Raw genomic sequence first — 7,863 nt, forward strand, 5'->3', positions numbered from 1 at the left:
TCCATAGCCAGGTGAAATCAATTCACATCACCTGCTGTGACCCAAAATCCATACTGGAAACTGAAACACCCAAAAATAATCTAATACAATTCTAAATTGATAAATCTCTACATTTTATTCCAAAATGCTAACATTCTAAATTCTTAAAACTAAACTTCTTAATTCTATAGTCTAAATTCTATGATTCTAAATTCTAAAAACTAAATTCTAAGTTCAATTCTAAAATTCAATAAATCAAAATTTGTGTTCTAAATTTTAAAATTCTTAACTCTAAAATTCTAAATTCTATATTCTCAAATTCTAAATTCTGAAATTCTAAAATATGAATTCTAAAATTTTAAATTCTAAACTCTGAAATTCTAAATTCTATACTCTAAAATTCTAAATTCTGAAATGCTTAATTCTGCATTCTAAATACTAAGATACTAAATTCTAAAATCTAAATTCAATTCTAAAATTCGATAATACAAAACTTGAATTCTATATTCTATATTTTAAAACTCTATATTCTAAAGTTCTAAATTCTAAATTTTAAAACTGTATAGAGTTTAGAATATCAGAGTTTAGGATTTAGAATTTTAAAACTTAGACTTTAAAATTTTAGAATTGAGAATTTGAGAATATATAAGTTAGAATTTTAGAGTTTAGAATTTTAGAATATATAATTTAGAATTTTGGAATTTAGATTTTAGAATTTTTGAAATTAGAATTTATAATATAAAAGAGAATTTTAGGATACAGAATTTAGAATTTTAGGCTTTAGAATTTAGAATTATAGAATTTAGAATTTTAGAATATAAGATTTAAATTTCAGTGTTTAGAATTTTAACAATTAGAATACAAATTTTGATTTATCGAATTTTAGAATTAAATTTAGAATTTAGTTTTCAGAATTTAGAATCTTAAAATTTAGAATTTAGAATTAAGAATTTTAGAATTCAGAATTTAGAATGTTAGAATTTTAGAATAAAATGTAGAGATTTATCAATTTAGAGTTTCCTTTATGGATTTAGGGCCACAGAAGTTGACTTGAATTGGTTTCACCTGGCTATGGACTCAGAAATTGTTCCGTGTTTTGAGAACCAAATGGGATGCAGGGTTATGAAACCACAGTCAGTCCTTGGCTGGCACTGACCAGGCAAATGTCAACACTTGCACCCCCACATGACCAAGTAATATAGAATTTTAGAATTTAGAATTGTAGGAATTTAGAATTTTAGAGTATACAATTCAGAATTATGTAATATAGAATTTGAAATATTAGAGCGTAGAAATCAAATTTTGTTTTATCGAATTTTAAAATATAATTTAGAAATTACTTTTTAGAATGTAGAATTTTAGATTTTAAAATGGGTCCTCAAACTTTTTAAACAGTGGGCCAGTTCACTGTCCCTCAGACCATTGGAGGGAATGATTATAGTAAAAACAAAAACGTATGAACAAATTCTTATGCAAACTGCATATATCTTATTTTGCAATGAAGAATCAAAGCAGATACAAGTACAATATGCGGCCCGTGTGCCATAGTTTGAGGACCACTGTTGTAGAAGATATAATTTAGAATTCTAGAACACAGATTTTAAAATTATAGAATTTAGATTTTAGAATATACAATTTAGAATTTTAAAATTTAGAATTAGGAAATTTAGAATATAAATTGTAATATTTTAGACTGTAGTATTTTCAAATTTAGAATTTTAGAATATAGAATATAAAATTTTACTGTTTAGAATTCAAATTTTGTATTATCGAATTTTAAAATGAAATTTAGACTTTAGAGTTTAGAATTTAGAATCTACGAATATAGAACGTATAATTAAGCATTTTAGACTTTAGAATTTTAGGGTTTTGAATAATATGTAGAGATTTATCAATTAAGAATATTTTTGAATTAAATGGGATTCAGGAGCATCAAACCACAATCTGTCCTTGGCTAGTACTGACCTGGCCGATGCTTATTCTTGAGCCTTTCTATGGCCATGTAATTTAAAATTTTTGAATAGTAAGTATAATTTTAGATATTTGGAATTTTAAATTTTATAATTTAGATTTTTAGAATTTAAAATGTAGAATATAGAATTTAGAATTTTAGAACTTAGTTTTTAGACTTTAGAATTTTAGACGTTAGAATTTTAGAATATATTATATAAAACTTTAGAATTTAGAATGTAGAATTTACAATTTTAGAATAGAGAATTTAGAATTTAAGAATTTAGATTTTGTGATTCAGAATTTTAGAAGTTAGAATTTTAGAATTTGAAATATAGAACTTTATAATTCAGGATTTTGAATTTTAGAATATACAATTTAGATTTTTTTATATTAAATTTAAAATTTTAGATTTAAAAATTTAGAATTTTAGAATATAGAATATAGAATTTTAGAATTTAAATTTAAAATTTTAGCACATGGAATTTACAATTTCAGAATTTAGAATTAAGAATTTCAGATTTTAGAATTTAGATTTTAAAATATAGAATTTAGAATTTTAGAATATATAATGTAGAATTTTCGAATATAGAATTAAGAATTTTAGAATTTAGATTTTATAATTTAGAATTTTCAAAGTTAGAATTTTAGAATATAGAATATAATTATGAATATAGAATTTTAGGATAAAATATAGAAATTTAGAATATAGAATTTTAGAATATAAAATTTAGAACTTTAAAATATGCAATTTAGAATTTTAGAATTTAGAATTTTATAAATTAGAATTTTAGAATATAGAATTTAGAAATTTAGAATTTAGAATAAAGAATTAAGTATTTTAGAATTCAGAATTTATAATGTTAGAATTTTAGAATAAAATGTAAATATTTATCAATACCAATTTAGAATTTTATTTGATTATTAATGGGTTTTAGTGTTTCCTTTATGGATTTTGGGCCACAGCAGGTGACATGAATTGGTTTCACCTGGCTATGGACTCCGAAATTGTTCCGTGTCTTGGGAATCAAATGGGATGCAGGGTCATGAAATCACATTCTGTGCTTGGTTGGCACTGGCCAGGCAGATGCCAACTCTTACGACCCAAAAAGCCCAAGTAATGCTGAATTTATAATTTAGAATTCTAGGAATTTAGAATGTTATAATTTAGACATTAAGATTCTAGAATTTTGAATTTTCTAGTTTAGAAATCAAATTTTATTTTATCACATTTTAGAATAGAATTTATAATTTACGTTTTAGAATTTAGAATCTTAGGGGCCGGGCGGTGGCGCTGGAGGTAAGGTGCCTGCCTTACCTGCGCTAGCCTAGGAGACGGACCGCGGTTCGATCCCCCGGCGTCCCATATGGTCCCCCAAGCCAGGAGCGACTTCTGAGCGCATAGCCAGGAGTAACCCCTGAGCGTTACCGGGTGTGGCCCAAAAACCAAAAAAAAAAAAAAAAAAAAAAAAGAATTTAGAATCTTAGATTTTAAAATATAGAATTAAGAATTCTAAAATGCAGATTTTAGAATTATAGAATTTAGAATTTAAGAATATAGAATTTTAAATTTTTGAATTTAGCATTTAGAAAAAAGTATTTAGAATTTGGAAGATTAAAATTTAGATTTTAGTACATATTATTTAATAAGTTATAATTTTAGAATTTAGAAATTAATTATTAAGGATTTTAGAAGTTAGAAATTTAGAGTATAGAATAAAGAATTTTAGAATATAGAATTTAAAGTTTTAGAATGTAGAATTTAGGATTTTAGAACTTAAATTGTAGAATTATGATTTTAGAAGTTTGAATTTTAGAATATATTATATAGAATTTTAGAAATTAGAACTCATAGTTTACAATTTTACAATAGAGAAATTAGAATTTTAGATTTTAGAATGTAGAATTTTCAAATATAGAATTAAAATTTTAGAATTTAGATTTTATAATTTACAATTCTAGAAGTTAGAATTTTAGAATTTATATATAGAATTTCATAATTTAGAATTTAGAATTTGAGAATATAGAATTTAGAATTATTAATATGAAACTTAAAATTTTAGAATTTAGAATTTAAAATTTTAGCATATGGAATTTAGAATTTAAGAATTTAGAATTTAAGAATTTAGAAATTTGATTTTTAGAATAGAGAATTTAGAATTTTAGAATATAGAATTAATAATTGTAGAACTTAGATTTTATAATTATAATTTTGGAATATAGAATGTTCGAACATAAAATACAGTATTTATGATTTAGAATTTCAGAATATAGCATTCAGAAATATAAAATATGAAATTTCAAATTTTAAAATTTAGATTTTAGAATTTAGAATTTTATAAGTTAGAATTTTAGAATATAGAATTTAGAATCTTAGAATTTATAATAGCATATTAAGTATTTTAGAATACAGAAATTAGAAAGTTAGAATTTTAGAATAAAATGTAGAGATTTATCAATATCACGTTAGAATTTTATTTGATTTTTTATGGGGTTTTGTGTTTCCTTTATGGATTTGGGGCCACAGCAGGTGACGTGAATTAGTTTCACCTGGCTATGAACTCACAAATTGTTCCGTGTTCTGGGAACCAAATGGTTTGCAGGGTTATGAAACCACATTCTGTCCTTGGCTGGCACTGGCCAGGCAGATGCCAACTCTTGCGACCCCATAAGCCAAAGTAATGTAGAATTTTAGAATTTAGAATTCTAAGAATTTAGAATGTTAGAATTTAGAATTTAAGGTTCTAGAATTTCGAAATTCGAATTTAGAAATCAAATTTTGTTTTATTGCATTTTAGAATAGAATTTGTAATTTACTTTTAGAATGTAGATTCTTAGACTCTAGAATATAGAATTAAGAATTCTAGAATATATATTTTAGAATTATAAAATTTAGATTTTAAGAATATGGAATTTAGAATTTTAGAATTTAGAATTTAAAAGTGTAGAATTTAGATTTTAGTATATAGTATATTAGAAGTTAGAATTTTAGTATCTAGAAATTTAGAATTTAGAAGTTTTGAATTTAGATTTTAGTACATAGTATTTTAGAAGTTATAATTTTAGAATTTAGAATTTAAGAATTTAGATTTTAGAATTAAGATTTTAGAATTTAGAATTTTAAAATATAGAATATAGAATTTTAGAATATGGAATTTAGAGTTTTAGAATTTAGTTTTAGAACTTAAATTGTAGAATTAGGAGTTTAGAAGTTAGAATTTTAGAATATATTATATAGAACTTTAGAGTTTAGAACTTAGAATTTACAGTTGTAGAATAGAGAATTTAGAATTTTAGAATTTACAATGTAGAATTTTAGAATATAGAATTTAAAATTTTAGAATTTAGATTTTAGAATTTAGAATTTTAGAAGTTACAATTTTAGAATATTAAATATAGAATTTCATAATTTAGAATTTAGAATATTAGGATATAAAATTTAGAATTTTTAATATGAGATTTAAAATTTTAGAATTTAGAATTGAGTATTTTAGAATATAGAATATTAGAAATAGTATTTAAAACTTTAGCATATGGAATTGGAATTTTAGAATTTAAAATTTACGTATTTAAACTTTAGATTTTTAAAATATATAATTAAGAATTTTAGAATTTATATATTAGAATTTAGAATTAGAATATAGAATATATTTTAGAATATGGAATGTTAGAATTAGAATTTCAGAATATAGAATTTAGAATTTTAAAAAATGAAATTTAGAATTTTAGAATTTAGAATTTTAGAATTCAGATTTTAGAATTTAGAATTTTATACATTAGAATTTTAGAATATAGAATAAGAAACTTAGAATTTAGAATAGAGAATTAAGTATTTTAGAATTCAGAATTTAGAATGCTAGAATTTTAGAAAAATGTAGAAATTTATCAATATCAATTTAGAATTTTATTTGATTATTTATGGGTTTTTGTGTTTCCTTTATGGATTTTGGGCCACAGCAGGTGACGTGAATTGGTTTCACCTGGCTATGGACTCAGAAATTGTTCTGTGTTTTGGGAACCCAATGGGATTCAGGGTCATGAAACCACAGTCTGTCCTTGGCTGGCACTGGCCGTGCAGATGACAACTCTTGTGACCCAACAAGTGCAAGTAATGTAGAACTTTAGAAGTTAGAATTTTAGGAATTGAGAATTTTATAATTTAGAATTTAAGATTCTAAAATTTCAAATTTTCGAGTTTAGAAATCAAATTTTGTTTTATCGCATTTTAGAATAGAATTTATAATTTACTTTTTAGAAGGTAGAATCTTAGATTTTAAAATATAGAATTAAGAATTCTAGAATATAGATTTAAGAATTCTAGAATTTAGAATTTAAGAATATTGAATTTAGAATTTTAGAATTTAGAATTTAGAAATATAGAATTTAGATTTTAGTATATAGTATTTTAAAAGTTAGAAATTTAGAATTTAGAATTTTAGAATATAGACCTTAGAATTTAGGATTTTAGAAGTTAGAATTTTAGAATATAGAAATATGAATTTTAGAATTTAGATATTATCATTTAAAATTTTAGAAGTTAGAATATTAAAATATAGAATATAGAATTGTAAAATTTAGAATTAAAAAATTTAGAATATATTATATAGAATGTTATAATATAAAATTTAAAATTTTAGAATTTAAAATTTAGAATTTTAGAATATAGAATGTAGAATTTTAGAATTTAGAATTTAAAATTTTAGCCTATGGAATTTAGAATTTTAGAATTTAGAACTTAAAATTAAAGAATTTAGAATTTAGATTTTTAGGATAGAGAATTTAGAATTTTAGGATATAGAATTAAGAATTTTAGAATTAAGAATATATAATTTACTATTTTAGAAGTTAGAATTTTAGAATATAGAATATATTTTGTAATATAAAATTTTAGAAAATAAAATATAGAACTTTAGAATTTAGAATTTCAGAGCATAGAATTTAGAATTTTAAAATATGAAATTTAGATTTTTAGAATTTAGAATTTTAGAATTTAGAATTTATAAGTTAGAATTTTAGAATCTAGAATTAGAATCTTAGAATTTAGAATAGAGCATTAAGTATTTCAGAATAGATAGACAGAGTTCTCCGCAACAGCTCAAAGAAACAAATCCCCTCCAGGGCATTTACAATGTTGCTCTGACACCAACATGAGCCAGTCCTAAATTGATAATCTGACATGGTTATCAATCAAATGGGAACAACTTGATCTAAGAGCAAGTTTTTCTTCCTCCTCACCTATCGATAAGACAACATCAGAAAACAGGTCACACTTTGATATGTGCAAAAGCCAAGATCGCTATATACTTGTTGTTGCCACCAAGACTGGACAGGACACATCCAGGGACCAACAACAACAGCAACAAAAAGCTGTAGCCTAGCTTTTGGTATATGATCTGCTGAACAAACAAGAGCTCCAATTCCAGAAGTTTGACCGAGACAACCGCAAGGGAACGGGTCTTCCAGAAACATAAGGAAAGACTTTATCCCAGGCTCCAGTCTAGGAGCAACATAACGACCAAGAACACCAACTACAGAAGATGGATTAAAACGACACTGAAGAATCATAACTGCTGTGCTCGCTTCGGCAGCACATATACTCAAATTGGAATGATACAGAGAAGATTAGCATGGCCCCTGCGCAAGGATGACACGCAAATTCGTGAAACGTTCCATATTTTAAAAAGAAAAAAATAACCAAAACTGCTAGAACCACAAAGAGACTTCCTAAACTCCATTCCCTGAGCTGCACAACCACCAAGATCTCGAGAAACAGAAGTCTGATTTTACCATCCAAGACAAAGCAGAAGTCTTCCACACACCACGAAAGCAGCAAGGGGAGAGCAAATGATCATGCAAGGAGTCTAGAGTTAATCCCATGACAGTATAATTCAGGGGTGGAGAAACACTGTATATCCTAAGTCAAGGGAATTCCCT

General features: G+C 24.4%; 1 non-coding gene across 1 annotated transcript; it reads left to right on the top strand.

The window, feature by feature from the left end:
• Positions 1-7,501: 7,501 nt before the first annotated feature.
• Positions 7,502-7,608, top strand: LOC126000116 (U6 spliceosomal RNA). The gene has a single exon (XR_007492481.1). It is a non-coding gene; the product is annotated as a U6 spliceosomal RNA (small nuclear RNA).
• The last annotated feature ends 255 nt before the right edge of the window (positions 7,609-7,863 follow it).

This window comes from Suncus etruscus, chromosome X (assembly GCF_024139225.1).
Source record: "Suncus etruscus isolate mSunEtr1 chromosome X, mSunEtr1.pri.cur, whole genome shotgun sequence".
In the NCBI taxonomy this organism is placed as follows: Eukaryota; Metazoa; Chordata; class Mammalia; order Eulipotyphla; family Soricidae; genus Suncus; species Suncus etruscus.